Source organism: Lytechinus variegatus, chromosome 9, assembly GCF_018143015.1.
Source record: "Lytechinus variegatus isolate NC3 chromosome 9, Lvar_3.0, whole genome shotgun sequence".
Lineage (NCBI taxonomy): Eukaryota > Metazoa > Echinodermata > Echinoidea > Temnopleuroida > Toxopneustidae > Lytechinus > Lytechinus variegatus.
Genome location: NC_054748.1, coordinates 21,679,072 through 21,697,838, shown reverse-complemented (window position 1 = coordinate 21,697,838; position 18,767 = coordinate 21,679,072).

Genomic DNA, 18,767 nt, shown 5'->3' with positions numbered 1-18,767 from the left:
AAATGATGGAACTCCACGTAATCAGGGAGGAATGAAGCTTCATTTCACATGACAATGACGAAAAAATAAAAAAATATTTCATACAATAAAATACAAAAGAAAAGTGAGTGAGTGATGTTATTAGTTCCTCATTTGCATACCGACCGAGATGTGCATATAACTGTTTTGTGAAATGAAGCGAAACTTTAAAATGCCATAACTTTCTTATCTTACATCCGATTTTAATGAAATTTTTAGTGTTACGCTTGTTGAATTTTTCTCTTTGTATTCAAACCAAGTTATTGTTGGGGTGGACTTGTCCTTTGATCAGTTTGACCCACTTTTTCAAAGCATTCTCGGAATACTCTCCGAGCAAGGGAGGTTCTAAGGGGTGGGGAAAGATTCAGGAGCATCCCGAAAAATTTGAAAATACATGAATAATGATGGACCAAAAAGAATGCCGCAATGCGCACCCCGTAAATGACCCTTTTTCCTGTTCTGCCGAATTCTAATCGCTGCACAATAATCACAGCACTCAGTTTAGTAAAAATCGATTGATTCATCACATTTTTGTCATGGGAAGCCGCGTTTCACGAATAAATAGCTTAATCAATAGACTGATTGCTTCTGAGCCAATCAGATGCGAGGATTTAAGTAGATTATAACAGTGGTCAGTGACTACAAGGGTCTTTATCTGTTTTATGATATACTCTGCTTACGAGGTGGGCTTGAGTTAGCCTTATTACAGGGGCCGCGAAACGGTTTTCGAATGGGGGGGGGGGGTGACCGTGCAAAAATCACAATCATATGGTCATTTTTTTCGTTTTTGTACAAGGTTTTGAAAAAGAAGTGTGTGTGTGTGAGGGGGGGGGGGGCGCTGAAGCACCACAGTCCCCGCTTCCGCGATTCCTATATTATTATAGACTTTGCAAGAACTTCAAACATCCTTTAGGATAATACATAACATTGCCCTTCGCATCATTAATACAAATTAAGTGAATATTGAATGCATATTGAAACATACATATTGCATACCCAACTGGCATCCTGCACTGAGCATTTTCTTTCGTTTTTCTCATGGTCGTCCTTTTGCTCCATAGGGATATTTAACTCACGTTAATCCAATTAAAGTAAAAGGACATCTGACAAGGGAAGGAACACTTTAACAAGTCTGTTTAAAATGAGCCCGCGGAAATATAGTTTCAAAGGCTTATGAATTTTGGTCAATATATTGAAATAACCGTGCTTGGGAAATCACCTTAATGGGGTACATGTTTTTAACTAATCATTTTGATCATAACGAGATGAACAGCTCTATAATAGGGAGTGGGGATATATACAGACGTAGGTAGAAGCATAATAGAAGTTAGAAAACTAAATCAAATCAAATAAACTATAAATTTGAAAAAGCCCCCCCCAAAAAAAAAATAAATAAAAAAAATCACCACCAAATGGAGATAAAATTGGTTTGGGAAAATTGAAAAGTAAAGAAAAAAAAGGGCATTCGTGTTCACATGTTCATAATTTTTACACACCTTCCAGAATTCCAAGGGATGCTGCCTATAGAAATAATACGTGCATCATTCCCAAGGATTTTTTTTTCTTTTCTTCTTTTGAAGAAAAGTCTGACCTTCTACACCTATAACAACGTTTATCAAAATTATGTGGCGGGTGACAAATTGACATAAAGGGGTCATCCAACCTTTCGAGTCTTGTTTAATAAAGACGCGCCATATTCTGAGGCATTTTATCATGATATATTTTAAACCATCCATTTCTTGCTTCTCTTAAGAATATAAGAATTTCAACATGAATGAGTAGTCAAAGTTGCGCAGGAAATGTTGTATCTTAGTTTGCCAAAATATGACAGGTCGTATTAATACCTCGCCAAGTATTTAAATACAAGTTAGATTTCCGCTTTTAGCCGTAAAGAACGAAAAATAATCAGTTTTACAACACAAACAAAATGTGTGCGTATAAGCATAAACAAACGGAATGGAAAAGGAGTGACCACGGCGACTGCAACAAGGAGAATATAACGTTTCCTCCAAGAAATCAGTTTGTCAAACCAACTTTTTTCCCATCTCTCCCTTACAGTCTCCTCTTGCAGTTTATCGATTTTCTACTTCAACTGTTGGGCGTCTCAGGTCACAATTTTGCAATTGAACTCGCAGCCAGAGCGCCCCCTAACAACACTGAACAATGATAGACTGCTTATTTGATACGCCTCATCGCTGGGGGCGTGTACCGATTACTTCCTTCGTCTCCTCAGCGGCGCAATAACCATGCAAGGCGCAGATTGCGACAGTTGAAAAGGCGGGGCTTTAACGGAAGTTTATCTTTTTTTTTTCCCGTTTTCTTCTTTCTCGTCAAAGTCGTTGATGGCGATGAATTAATGCAAATTGTCTTCAAACAGACAAATAAGCATTCTAAAAGCCACAGTGTACAAATGGCCTTGGTAAGAGAAGTGAGGTGTTTTCCTTTAAGCAGTAAACTGACCGACGGGTTTGATCCTTGCTGTAGGAGTTACAATGTCAACGTAAAAAAAAAATGAATTGTTTGAAATAAAACATACACAGAGTAGATGAAAGAGAGCAGTGACGTAATGAGCCAACAGTTTTGAGGGGGTTAGCTATTGCGTTTCGCTTAATTTTTCTTATAAAAAAAGTTGCAAGCAAGCGAAGCGAGCAAGCAATAATTTCGATATTATTTTTGAAAACTGTGATAGACTTTGACATAATATTAAAAGAACAATATATTTTGATCTTTACTTTTCTTCTCTTTTTTTCTTGGTCGTGATTTTTGTCTGTACGCCAGTGAAAGAGAGCGATTTTTAGTTTAAATATATTGCATATTTCCGAAAAGAAGCATTATTGAAAGAAAGTGAAAATAGGAAAGGGAAGGAGAGAAGGGAGGAGGAACTAGGGATAGCGAGAGGGGGGGGGGGGGAGACAGACAAACTGAAAAGTGTTTGTGTGTACAAAGGAGCTATCATTTTACTATCTATCATTTTCGAATTTTATTTCCTCTTAAAAACACATTTTCCATTCTCAAATAGGGGATCTCCCGTGTATTTATATAAGAATATTTGAAAAAAAACATTTTGATTTGATCTTGACATTATTTGATCGAAATTCCTCCCCTCTAATTTTTCAGTTAAAATCCGTTTTCAAGGTTTAGAAAATTTTAAAACTGTGTGCTGCAAGACTAATATGCAATATTTATTTGTGACTTAATGACCTCCTTTCATGATAACTATATATGTCTGAAACAATATTTTCATATGTATCCTAGCAGTGAAATAAAACAAAGTTGGTCACATTGTACATCCTTGAGGTACGTACAGATAATCGCTTTTTACCCTGCACATCAACACGAGTATCTCGGTCGACGTAGATGTAATGCTAATAATGATATATTTATAAAATTATCACTCCTTGCTAACTTCATTATCATGATGGTGAATAATCATATAAATCATCGTCCCTCGAATCGAAGCAGCAAGAAAACTAAATACATTTATTGTCAGAGAAGAGGTATTCCCATTAAAATGGAAAAAGAGAAAATCGTTCAGAGAAAAAAAAAACCCAGCCACGGATAGTGAAAGAATTACCATTATTCTCATTTTTGCCATTTGATTTAGACGTTACTTTGACATCTTCACCTGCTTTCATCCCGTCGATAGCCACTGGAAATATGACTTTAAAATCTGGGTTTAAGATTTCTGGTGACTCTCTCAGCTCTCTCAACATTGCCAAGGGATACCGTTTTTTTATATTATATTTCCATGTCAACAAACACATGGGGATTCGACAGCCAAACTGAAATAAACCGGGGGTTCGTTTCATAAAGCTGCTCATACGTTAAGAGTGACTTCAAGAACGACTGGTGATCCTTTCTTGTGGTAAATGATATTCACCACTAAATGGTGATTGTAGATTATTGAGTGCGTAAAAAAGAACACCAGTCTTAACGGTTCTTAAAGTCGCTCTTAACTAACGAACAGCTTCATATTACACCCGCCAGGGCCCCGTCTTAGAAAGAGTTACGATTGATTCGATCAGTCACAACTATGTGGAAAAACAGCAAACCTAGCATCTAAGATGCCTACATTCGTTTCAATATCTACTTTTTTCCCGTTGTTTGATGATTCGTGACATTAATTTTTTTTTCTTTCAGACACAATTAATTTCTTAGGTTTCCATGTAGCCCTTCCCCTTTTTTTTTGAAGTGTGCTCATTAAAAATGCTTCATTGTTCTAGCAAATCTAGGAAGGGGGGGGGGTCATAGAGTCTTAAGTGTGACTTACAGTCATACATTCCTACTTGGACATGTGTGTAACGCGCATTCCTATTGATTAATAGGCGGTATAGCGCGCATCATCTTAAATATGATTTAACCAATAATGGCGATGCCTTGTATACCGCAAATTGGACATGGAAGTGCGACTTCAAGTACGCATTTAGATCTTCGTGAATCACTCATCACCCAGAGTATCAAACGGGACAACGTGTACATTTCATATATATATATATATATATGTGTGTGTGTGTGTGTGTGTGTGTGTATACATATCGCCATAGGTGAGAGTGATTGGATCAATGGTGACTGTTTGTCAGTTTGTGAGACAGGGCCCAAGAAAATCAAGGTTACCCCGATTGAGGACGCTTCTTGTCTCATTTACCCTGAGATCGAATGAAAAATAGAATGAAAAATACATGTTATTTATGCATTTTCCCGCCATCAAAATACATACGTGTCCCCAAGCCATGTAGATACTTAATATTGGGACCGCCCCAGTGGGATATGCGTGGCAATGTGGGTTGGAGGCCGCTGCATGTTTTGTAGTCATTGCTCTGCATATGGCTATAAGTATCCTACATTGTAGTTCTCTCTCGATTTACTTTTCATGAAGGGCAATGAAGGGGGGGGGGGGGAGGTAATGCCACATCGGACTTAGCTTAGGTTTTACTTCAAGATAACAATGATTTTATAATTAATGAAGACGTTTAACAGGTCAGACTATAATTATGTCCAGGTGTGGCGGGACATATCTTTTTTTTAATTTTATTTATTTATTCCCTTTTTTTTGGGGGGGGGGGTGGCAAAGCCAAAAAATTGCACTCATATGCCAAAAAGGGCATTTTGGTGCAACGGATATTTTCACAACGAGATTATCATCCGTGTGAAGAAGTTGTGTGTTTTGTAGTAATTAAGTTGAACACAGATTTTAAAGTGATTTATGATTGGTGATATATATATATATATATACTTAGGTTTTATTTTTTGCGAGCGAGCGTAGCAACCGAGCGGATTGGATTGTTTTATTTAAATCTGAAATTGTAAATCTTGCTTTTTGGTCAATTATGGACCTAATTGTGGTTAAAAGGACATCCTTTCAAGATGATGCCAGTGGGAATCACGAGCTCAAACTTGTAAAAATTTAATGGAGTAAGATGAAAAGTAAACATTCCGAGCAGTTTGTAGTAGTGAACAAGAATGTGAATGTAGTAAACAATTTCCGCGACCGCGAAGCGTGAGCTGAAATTTTTAATATACAGACCAGAAAAGGAACCTTTTAAAGACTGCATTAGTGACTAATGACCAGGATATGGACTACAAATCTCACCGATCGAACAATGCGAGCGCGAATCGCTAGCTGAAAAATTGTGATATTGTATTTCTTTTTTTTTTTTTTGGGGGGGGGCGCATGCCCCTGCCCACCCCTCCCTGTTCCGCCGCCCCTGACTACGTCTTGTCAACGATCAGCCATGCAGAAAGTTTTTTGTTAACTGTGCGTTATCTTAAAGTAGGTAATCTTTTAAATGATATCAAAGAAGTGCAGTCATTATAAAAGAGATCTAACTTTCGTTAATGAGTGACCATTTTCTGCGATTAAGTTATTAAATCAAAGAGCAGATATTAAACTTTTCTAGTGAAACTTAGATTCCTTCGACAAATGACTTGTTGGTATCCGTACATCAAATTGTTTTCATCACTCATGATTGTAAGAATAAAGAATCTTCGAAGATATATCAGAGGAAAGAGAATTTTCTAAGATATATGTAGTCCTTTTTTTGTTGTATATGTGAGTAAGTTATGATAAATCAAAGATAATTCTCGGTTTTTTTTTTTTGGGGGGGGGGAGGGGGACGCACTGTATATCATTCCCCGCCTGTCCTTTCTGTTTCTCCACTTATTCTCCCCGCCAAACCTTGTAATAAAGACGTCTTGCACTGTATTAAGCTTATTCACATTTGGTCATTCCACGGTCATTTCCGTCATACCCACTAACCCATATCATGCCCCCGTCATATCTACGAACGACTCCAAATCGACAGATGATATGTTATTGGAAATATTGGGTAAAAGCGCATACATTCGTATTTCCGAAGCTTCGTTATTCCGAAAGCGAAATGAGGTTCGTAATTCAAAAGGTTCGTTAGTCCGAAAACGAAGTGAGGTTCGTAATTCCGAAGGTTCGTTAATCCGAAAACGAAATGAGGTTCGTAATTCCGAAGATTCGTTAGTACGAAAACCAAAGGATTAACGAACCTTATTTCGTTTTCGGACTAACGAACCTTCGGAACAACGAAACTTATTTCGTTTTCGGACAAACGAACCTTCGGAACAACGAACCTTATTTCGTTATCGGATTAACGCACCTTCGGAACATTGAACCTTATTTCGTTTTCGGATTATCGAACCTTCGGAATAATGAACCTTCGGAATAACGCCACAAATGGATTAACGAACATCGAGGTATAGGCAATTTACGTGTTTCGGAATTACGTACCTTCGGAATTACGAAGTGTAACCGGGTAAAAGTGCTCCATGAGGGTATATGTGTCCAACCAACATTGGGCATTTCTTTTGGGAATTTTTATTTATCCAATGTGATGAAAATTTCGCCCATTGCTACTTATTTTTTAACCTTACTGGCCAATATGCTTTCCCCATTTGGTAAAATACTGCCACAAATTGGTTGGACTCATTACCCACGTGGTGGTAAAAATCTTACTCAATATATATTTTTGTACAGTGTAATAGCTTTGATCGGCCTGCAGTCGGTTTTGTTGTTGTGACTGAAGCATCGCTGTATTAAATCGTTTAAAGAGAGTCGAACGGAAATCACTTCGTTAGTCTACATGTGTAACAAAGTGTGCGGCAATTTACACAATTTTGCATGAAGAATAAGACAACCAGAGTAAAAGAAAATCGATAGGTCCAATGCTACGATTTTCTTGGAGGGTTACACCGGGTAGAGCTTCGGGACAATATGTCGATGAGGGCGGTATTTGATGACACAATATCGATCAGGGTTCAAATCACCGGATAGGAAGTGTTTTTTTTTCAATTGACTGTATTCGCGATTCACACCGTGTTTACACACGATTCGGCTGGAGTATTGAATCCTCAAGCAAGGTCGAACGCTGCGAAGAGGCAACTGTGATCGCGTTTACACTGAAACAAAAAAGGCGTTTTCGACCCGACCCGCGAATCACGAACGGAAGTCGAATAGACGGTTACGGATATGCCGTGTTTGATCTAGGTCATGCGGGTTCAAAATGGCTTTCTGTTTACACACGAAAAACTAGGCGAGTCTGACTCGGCTCGCGGATTGAAACCTACCATTTTCGCAGATCAAAAATAGCCATGTTCGACACGGCTCGCGGATCACACTAATCGCGTGGCACAGCATAAAATTGCCGTATTGAGCACGGCTCGCATGTCGAACCCCCTGCCGAGTCACAGTGCAAACTTGTTATTTGTGAAGCTTATGTAGTGTTTGTTAACGACGTAGACATAATGATAATAATCCTACTGCTACTACTGCTTCTACTACTCCTACTGCTACTACTACTACTACTACTACTACTACTACTACTACTACTACTACTACTACTACTACTGCTACTACTACTACTACTACTACTTCTACTACTACTACTACTACGACGAAGACGACGAAGACGACTACTACTACTACTACTACTATAATATTTCAACAAATTTTCTTATATGTTGTCTTTCACTCGACACGTAAATCCAATGTGAGCATGCCTGACATAGCACTGTAAAATGGAACGGGTGGCATTTAGTTTGCTTTGCAGACCCTTTACTCGACGAGGGAAGTTACCTGAGCATATGCAGCCTCAAGTCTCTGTCAATTACTTCTGTATAGAAGCTGTATTTGTGTAGTCTTGTGTAAAGACTGCTTGTTGATCAAGGTTTCCAATCTGGGTTTGTAAAGACCGCCAATTGATCTAGGCTTCCATCTGGGTCCGGGCCTGCAGACTAGGTGACCCACACCCACTCCCCCTTCAACCCTCATACGGATGACGAACCACGCCACTGAGCTGAATGACGGTGCTTTCAATATACTCAATGTAATAAGAATAGTTTCCCCTTAATAACATCAGAACCCACATAACATAACAGTGCTCATTACTTTACCCCGTCCTTAGAACATTGCTTTCCCCGGTCGACGCGAGGCTCTCTAAAAAAGTAAACGAAACGGGGCTCTTAAATCGAATTTTCCACACCTTCGCTGCCCCAATATTGCTTCAATTTGCATTGCAGATGGGTTTAAAAGTCTGCTACGAGCTGCTGACCTGAAATTTTGATTATCTCTTCATCGTTGTAGCATATAGAAGCCTATGTGTCTTTTGTTAGCTGCATTAGAGAAATTGTCAAATTGGATGTATAACAGTCGGCTATTTATTTTAATTTCTGACTCGCTAAATGGCAGACTGAAAATATTACATTACTACACAAACATAAAAAAACCTTAGTTTGCAAAGTTTATATTATTAAGAAGTATAATATAGGCAGAGGGGAGAAGATATTATGTACATGCATAAAGCAAAGTTTCTCAAGAGAATGATTTTGACTCTGACAAAAATTCAAAAGGAACTATAAAGGAATACTTTACTCGACTGTAATGCTTATGGAGCTTAAGAGCATGTATCGATTTGGAACTTATGTTCTTGGCAGAATGACTGGCATCATGTTAGTTTTACATATCTCTATCCATTTAATCATATTCAAATTCAAATTCACTTTATTCACATCCATCAAAAAAGGTACAAAACATACAATAATAACATAAGCAATGATAAAAATCAATAAATACATGATTAAAAATCAATATGACAAAAGAAAAGGGTAGAACCAATACGCAGTGGATGTAGGGGATTGGCAAAGGCCAAAGACCTATCGAGGCCAATCCCACTTAGTTCTGCGCAATGATTAAAAACAAAATTATACAAAATAACAGTAATTGAACAGTCACATGTACAGAAAAAAGGATATTTGATAGTTACCTGCCAGTCATATACATAACTATACAGTATAGCAAATGGAAACAACTGAATCTTTATTGATGTATCCCACGGATGCAATGGAGCGACCAATAATGTACAAAGAAAACAAGATATCGTTTAATCGTTTGATTAGAAACTCTTACATGTTTGATTTATACTGTTTTCATAAAATTTAGTTTATTGGTCTAATGATGTAAATTTGTCTAATTACTAACTCGTCTACTATCATTTGGTCTATCATCAATTCATCCACTATCCACATGGTCTAATTGCCCTTTCATCCATTCACCATTTCGTCGAATAACCAGTTGGTCCAATAGCCATTTATTAGTCCATAAAACATTTGGTCAATTTGGATAAGAGTTTATTGGGCGAAATGAATGAAAAGAAGATGGGTATTAGACCAACTGGTTATTAGACGAAATTTTTATAGACGAACTGGTGATTAGACGAAGTGAATATTGGAACACATGGTTGTTAGACGAAGTGTCGAATGGTATTAGACTAAATGAAGGTAGACCACGTGATGAGTGCACGAGTTGGCAATAGACGAATTGGCAGTTTACCCTCATGTGGATGGGAAATTCAAAAATATGATACAGAGTTGTCTCTCAGCGTGTTGTGAGAAATTAACTCATTTTCTCTTCTCCCTCGACAAAAGTGGTCTGCCTTTATTGAATATGAACTATACAACAAGCTACTCAATCTCCTTGTAAATATTTGCGGTTCAATAGTGTCCGTTTTGACAGTAATACGTCATACCATTGGATAACACGCCAGGATCACGTGATGCGTTCAAACGATGCGCGTGGCGTCAGCATAGCTGGGGAAACAACATTAGCTAGTAGAGTGGGGGTAAATTAACAAATTTGACTTCTTTTTCTCTCCCATATTCTTGTTATCTTACACCAATTAGAGGACATTCTAATAATACTGTGCTCCTATCCCCGCAACATGGAGTCTGATGTCAGTGGCGTCACAATGATGTTTTGACAAGGGGCGGAGCGAGACGACTTAACGTTGACGTCATTATTTTTTTTCTTCTGTGAATGAAAATATTGGTATACGTAGTTCTAGAATCGAGTTCTTTTTCCTCAATATTTCGTTTCTTCTTTCCTTCCTTCATCCACATTACTCATGTTAATTATTATTAACTAGTTTCGTAAAGAAGAATGTGCAACTGCCTATTTTCTTCCCCATACAATTGCGAATTTTAATCATGGAATGTTATGATTAAGAGTGACGATTACCAAAGCTTACATTTTTTTGTATTTACGCCCGAAAGATCAAAATTGAATGATGTGCTGAAAATGGAGATCCCTTGAGAAAGAGAGACGAATGAGAAAAATAAGAAAAAGCAAGTTCAAAAGGAAGATGGAAAAGAATATGAGAAGTCTTACAAAGAAATATAAAGGAATATTAAAACGAGAAAAAAAAACAGGAACAAAACTTTCGGAAATGTACTATAGACATCGGGTCATTGTAAATTCGTCTATAAAATGAAGCTCTTTTTAAAAAGAATTCCGTAAGGAATCTAGGACCGTGTATGCACATGATTCAGACCCATCCCTTCAAATTCAATTGCCATGCTACGGAATTGGATATCTCGTACACTGCAAAGGGTTCTCCGCTGTGGCTGCTTTTCAGAAAATCGTGGAAAGTCGAAAATCGAAAAAATGAATTCGAAAACTGAAATTGAAAGATAAAAATGTTAAAAGAAAAGGACAGAACTAAAAAAAAAATCAAACTTTCTTTGAGGATCCATGGCGAGGATAAGGTTTAACAACTATTCAGGAGTGTAAAAAGATACGTCATTTGCATTTAACAGTTTAATGAATTATGAGCTAATAACCGCTGTTACTTGTATTAAGCATTATAGGCTTGTTTCGTCCAGGATTTGTGCGCCTTTTTGTTGTCTTATTTTTAGTGTAATGTCTTTATGTTATTTCATTTTTTTTACCATGTTAAGTATATTCGGTTGGCTTTTATGAGGTTTGCCCTTTCTTGCCACTGCCCTCACTTATGTTCACCTCATATTCTATGTGTAGTCGTGTATATTGTATGTTTCTATGTTTGTCGTTGATTTTTATGAGTGCAAATAAATACGAATTGAACTGAATAATGATATCTTTTAACCGTTGTGTAATTCATAAGTTTTAGTCGTTTTATGGGGGTATATGGTGGACATTCCGATAATTTCAATACATAAAATTATGTAAATGTACATAAGTTATTGAACTTGGTGGGAAGAATGTTACATTTCCGAATCACATGAGCAATGCTCCGAGCACAAAGGAACATGTGATACACTTTCAAAAGAAATGGTATACCCGATCCCTTTGGTTAAATTTCAGAATCCCATATCGTATACTCATCTGTCTCAAAATTACGATAGCAACATGACGACCAATGCTAGCGGTATTGAGGGGTGGGTTGGGATTCGAGATATTTCGTATGCCCCTTCAAGAAATAAGAAGTTTTTAGCGTTCAAAATATAAATGGCCCGCATACATTCGTAATTCCGAAGCTTCGTTATTCCGAAGGTTTGGATATTCCGAAGGTTCGTTGTTCCGAAGGTTCGTTGTTCTGAAGGTTCGTGATTCCGAAGGTTCGTAATTCTGAAAACGAAATGAGGTTCGTAATTCCGAAGGTTCGTTAGTTCGAATTGTAATGATTAACAAACCTTAATTCGCTTTCGGACTAACGAACCTTCGGAACAACGAACCTTATTTCGTTTTCGGATTATCGAACCTTCGGAATAACGCCACAAATGTTCGGATTAACGAACTCTTTTACGTTTTCGGATTAACGAACATCGAGGTATAGGCAATTTACATGTTTCGGGATTACGAACCTTCGGAATAAAGAACCTTCGAAATTACGAATCTTCGGAATTACGAAGTGTAACCAAATGACCTGGTACTAGTTTCACACCTTAATATATTAAAAAGAGAAAGCATTATTGTTTGGATCCAATCGATGCTATTCTGGTTCTAAATAATAATCATCTGATTATTTTACATACTTCATGTAAAGTTATATTTACCTTCCGATTCATCCTAAGTGACTAGGGTACATGTAATGCACGATATTTGATTACCTGAAATCAAAATGTGCTATTATAACGCTATAAAATAACTTGAAATGGCAAAGATTATAATTTGCTGCATTTAGTTAGTCACTGGAGAAAAAAATCTGACCATTTGATATTTTATAATTTCCAGCCTTTCGTAGAAACGCTTTTATCCAACTGACCTCATCTCTCTGCGTTGTTACACTTCTGGAAAGAGAACAGTGTTTGACACAGTGCGACCACAGTGTGTTCACATAGTTGACGATATAAACTATTATTCACACTGTTAAAATACTCAAATCCAACAGTGCACTGTGAGAAAAATTATCCTTAAAATAAAAGAAGTTCCTGCAGCAGAGTCTCGAGAACACCTGTAATCTTACCAGATTGCATAATCTTACATTATGTCATGAAAACTTACAGGAAATTAGCATTTGGTGTATGGAACCTTACAAATTTCCTTAAATAAAATCCATTTCCCCCTTTTAAACACACCTGTTTTGTTAAATTGTAGAACAATTCCTGTTTTATGAATTTACATAATGATTCGATTAATGCTGTCTAGAAAATCTTGTTTTTTCCTGTAAAATCAGGGTTCTTTAACAGTATGTGAAGATGTTTTCACACTGCGGACACCTCACCAGTGCGACTGTTCACAGCGTGTCCACAATCACAGTCGACCATGAGAATATGTGATTCACACTGTTGAAATGAGAATGGGATTTCACATTGTGTTCCACACTGTGGTACACTTGACGTGGCACAAATGTAAAATTGCATAAGCCAGCGTTCTTACAAACATTAATACTGAATGTATTTGAAAGCATTTAATTGACCTTTTGTTAATGCAAATATATCTCATGATAAATTCGAGGTACTTCAACTGTCTTTTCATGTTACTTTCCCAGGGCAATGAGTGTGATTGCGCATGATTGATTGTCTTTAACGGGATCATTGGAAAGGCAAGTGTATCAAGAGAGAATTTTTTAGGGGTGAGGTGACATGAATGTAACATAACTGTGACTTTATTTTGTTTCACATGAAATACAGGAGGAAATAGGTTACATGACAGAGACCTGTATATAGATAATCCTATCCGTACGCCTTTACGTCTTCTTCTTCTTCTGCTGCTGCTGCTTATTCTTTTTTATACATGTTATACTTCTACTTTTTCTCCTTCTTTTTCTTCTTCTCCTCTTTTTTCTTAAATTTTACTTATTCTTTCTCTTCTTCTCCTCCTATTCCATCTTCTTTCTTTTCTTCTTCTTCTCCTACTCTTCCTGCTCCCCCTCCTTCTTCTTCTTCTCATCCTCTTTCTTCTTCTTTTCTTCTTTTTCTTTTCTTCTTCTTCTTCTCCTTCCTGTTCTTATTCTTGTTACATTCCCCCTAACTTTTTCGTCACTACGTGAATAATCATGGGGAAATGGGGAAGGGGGGGGGGGTAACCCCGCCCCTACATAACACCGCCTTGTGAAAATGTATCACGATAACTGATCTTAGGCCCGTTAAAGAGTTTAAACGCAGCTAAATGAGTAAATTAAAGAATTTAAAAAAGCAAGCTCAGCTGTTTTAAATACCCTCATTTCATTGGTTAAAAATCATGTTGGGCTTGATTTTTAGAAATGCGTTTGAGCGCAGGTGTCTCTGAAACCGGTCCCTGGACACTAAATACCTCCTTGATGCCACGCCAGGTGTTGTGTGATATGAGGATGATGTTTTATTGTGATTGATAGCGGGATGTTTAGATGTCATGAGTTCAAGAGCTAGGTCATTCTGCGTATCCATGAAAAGTTTATAGCATCCGAATCCTTGACAAAAATAGAAGTGAAGTTGAATATAAGACAAAAATAATGACACAAGTCCCTGGTAGTTCATTCCGAATAGATAATAATTCAAAATGACGTCTGTTCATCCAATGAGACTTTTGGACATTTTTCCATTCATTTTAAACACGTCTGGAGGAAATTGACTCCTTTACACCAAATCAAATTAGCAAAGCGAAGCAATGCAGAAGCAAAACAAAACACAACAAAACGAAGAACAGAAAACAAATAATAAGCAACAACAAAATAATAAAATTTTAGTCAATTTTATGAAGAGACTGGATGGATTACCATTATGTCTGTATATGCGTATAAATGAAGAGTTCTGTTCCTAAAGGAGCTAAATCCACTTTGGGTATTTTTCTGTAAATCAAGGTTTTTAACCCACCACTTTTTCATAGCTACTGCTGTTAAATTTTGATATATATGATAATACTATCGTCTTAGATTAATCAAATCAGGGTTTCAAAAATCTAGCATTCATTGTCAATTTTTGAAATTTGATTTTTCATGAATTTAGCTCCTTTTGGAACAAAACCTTAATAAAATGTCAATTTTTGCCAATTTAAACATGCTTGATATTAAAAATTGAACACGAAACACATAAATATGGCTAGCAGAATACATTTAACATCTTTTCTGACGTATGAAAGTTGAAAAATACAAAAAGAAAAAAAAAGAAAGATATTTTGTCATCTTTTCTAAGGACGGCGACTTTTCAATATCTAATTCCAAAAGGAGCTAATTCCAAATTTGTTCATAAAAATTGTAAAATTCAGTAATTTTCAGCAAAATTTGCACTGATGGTGTAAACTTGTATCCACATGTACCAACAAATATGTAAAATAGGGAAAAAATAACAAATTTTTAATAACCGCATAGTGGATTTAGCTCCTTTTGGAACAAAACTGTTTTGGATTTAACTCCTTTTGGAACAAAACTGTTTTGGATTTAGCTCCTTTTGGAATGAAACTCAAATTTGCAATCAATTTATACCAACCTTTCCAAAAGAAATCAAACGCGATATGTTGCATTTGATTCCCATGTCAAAGATACATATATTTTTGTTGAAAAAAAAAAAAATTTTGGTCAAAAGTGGGTTTAGCTCCTTTTAGAATCAAGCTCTTCAAATACTAGATTGGGATATAGTCAATTGGGATATAAATGAAGCCTTTTACTTTAAAAGTCACTATTATTTGTTTGTCGCTGTTTGGGTAAATTCGCATGTTCTGCAGTGTACCTTTTGGTTTACTTAAAAGATCAGAATGAATTCAAATGTGACATTGATGGCTGCACCTTTCAAGCATGAGATTTATATTTTGCTCTTCAATTGTAGTTGTTAAAACAACTTTGCATTTTTGCACTCCTTCACGTATCGGTGTCAGTAAATACTATTCACATGGTACACATCTGTGGCCATTCCTTCCATACACTATCTGACTATACTCATAGATTATACACGCATATATTCACGCACACACACCCTCAAATGCACACACAAATTTTGAGGACAAAACAGAAAATGTTTCATATTGTTGTCAAAGTTCACTGGGAACTAAAGCAAATATACAATTGATCTCTGTTCGCGTGACGTCACAATAATAATACAACTTTTTTATAAGCATAATGGAAGCCCTTGGGCGATATGAATTTCTAGGCTTCTAATACAGTTGTTTTGTTCGAATATCAAATGCTGAAAAAATGACATACCCGTAAGCAATTATTAATATATTTTTGTGCACTCTTAAACAATCCTATTGTAAATGTTTGAGCACAGAACGGAATTTACACAATAACCACTCATTCAACGAAGAACTATACACGAGTCTACAATAATTCAGTCAATCACTCTTAATGCTTTCATGTGAATGTTTTGAGGGGAAGTTTATCATGATGTTAAATTCATTTTAATGACAGCAGGCAAAACAATTACTATTATCAAAAATCTGAAGAAAATCATAATTAAATGAATGTTCAATGTTTTGAATTTCATATGCGAGCAGAATGCACAAAATGAGATGTTATACATCTTTCATGAACTGTTGTTTTTAAAATCAACGGTTTGTTGATTGAAAATGTTTTTTTATAATGATAATAATATGTCCATATATATGTACTTTGATACTTGGTATCATATTATTACCTCGGCTGTAGCTGAGCCGCCATATTAATAGGCGCTAAAGCGTTCAAGGAATAAATCATACCGGGTACCCATTCACATCACCTGGGTCGAGTGCAGCACAATGTGGAAAAGTGTCCTGCCGAAGGAAATAACGCCATGGCTGGGATTCGAACTCACGACCCTCTGTTTCATAGTCCAATCACCAATCCACTGTGCCACAACGCTCCATAATGCGGGTATGGAATGATGTAGGCCAATCTAAGTTATAAGATGAATGCTGGGGTATAGTCATTTTCTTTTTTTTCTGAAAAAAATATATATACAAAACACATCCAGTTAATGTTTTCTACCAGTCAAACTTTCACTCTCCTCATTTTTTTAATTCGTGCATGTATTTTTTTTCTTAATTTCAAATGTTAATGATACTAATAAATTGAGAGTGAATGGGAAATGAAAACTAGGAAAAAACATACATGAGATAATATATATTTTTCATTTCATGAAATAACTCATTTGCTAAAATCAAACCACAATCTGATATCTTTTTTCGACTCCTGCACGGAACGCCTGGCGAAAAGTAACTAGAAGGCAAACGCCAGCACGGCCGAGTGCACGCCAATCACGGCTACGTAGGCGTTACTTATCCCTTAACCCATTGTTAAGGAAACTTCCCACTCGAGTGCCAGTAAATAGTGAACGCTGGATCCCTATTCGATGCCAATGCTAAGGCATTTTGTAAGACATTTGTCATCGGGTCCCCTCGTCCATTCATCGGCGAACCTAGTCAAAAGACACTGATTGAGTGCTACACGGTCGTAATCTATTCAGGTGCTCAAGTTTTTAACATTGTATGCCCTAAAGAGGTGGATTGAGGGTTTTCGTATGTATAGCTTGACGGCTTAACGCGTGTTTTTAATCCCGACTGGTTTATATTCAAGTTTTTCATCGGAGCAGATAACCGGTCCTTCATCAAATCGTTTAATCCGAATAGATTATTGAATTGGCTTTCTCTGGAATTGCTACCGGTGTCGATAGCTTTATTTGTTCCAAAGTACTGAATACCACCCCCGTATCCAGGAGCTCACTAGGAGGTAACTCTACGAAGTTCGTTGCGAGGTAAATCTACGGCACCTAAATAGGTAAGTGAGATCCTTTCATTTTTAGATATTGATTGATCCTCCGGACGGTATCATTGTGATAAATGATATTAATGTAGAGCATTTAGATTCAATTCGTAATTTCTTTCACTTTCGGTTTGAATGTATATAAAGGTACGGTATTGTTATGATTGTTTCGATAGATAATTGGCGGGATTTTTTTCAACTGAGGGGAATGAAAAGAGGCCACTACTAGTAACTAGATTAAAAAATCAAGAATAAATGCAATTGATCTACATGAATTGAACAGAAAATGATAGCTGTCCGTGACTATTGATTTTAGTTACAAAAATCAATAAATGAAAACGTCGTGTGAAGTCAAAGATTCAAGTTGATGTGAAATCCATTGTTTTTCTTTACTCGGCGAAGTGAACAAAAATAAGTTTTCGTATTCCATACTAAACAATTATACGTCTTTGCTTCACACAATGGAGAAAGAATCAATTACTTATAATAAAACTTATCTTCAAGTGCGTTATTGACCTGGGGCCCGTTGCCTTAAACTTTTGCCTTAAAAAAACTCTGGCAAACAAAATGATGCCATTGAAAATTACACATTAAAACACTCTGGCAGAATATTTACACGAGTTTTTATAGTAAAAGTTTTATGCAACAGGCCCCTTGCCGTCCTTTTTGGTCTAAAAATAGACACTTAATATCCCCTGTGCGTGTTTTCATAGGATCGTTGGCATGACTGAATCAGTTGCCATGTGTAGCCTTTTAATGTAACAGGTGAAATAATCTACATGACTTAATATTTTTCTATGGGCCTATTCCCGATGTATAATCACAACTTCTAACCCAGGAAAAAATGTCCACCCCTTCAAGAAATTACCTTTCAAATTCAGACACCAATTCAGGTATATGATATCACAGCTAACATCCTACCCTGTAAAAAAAAAATCTACTCTAACCTCCTACGGATGTGGATCGCGCTCTAAGTTGACTTAAGGTGTCTCGCTTTTACTTTTCTATTTGCTTTCCCGATCTCGGTAGTTAATAGTAATCAGTCGTATAGAATAGACATTACTAATGCCAACTCCCATACTATACAGCTTTTCATTGTTGATATTTCCACGAGGAAGCCAGGGTATTGCGTATGGGCCCATTAAGGAAATAAACACATCTTCTTTCTTCTGCCTTAAGCCTCTTAAAAAGGAATGCATCCTTCGGTGTGTTACTCTGACTTATTCATCACGTGTATTGTGTGCTGTTTCCTGCGATTACAGCTAACATTGGTCATGATAGGTATATTGATTTTTTGTCATGTTTCAAAGATATATCGTG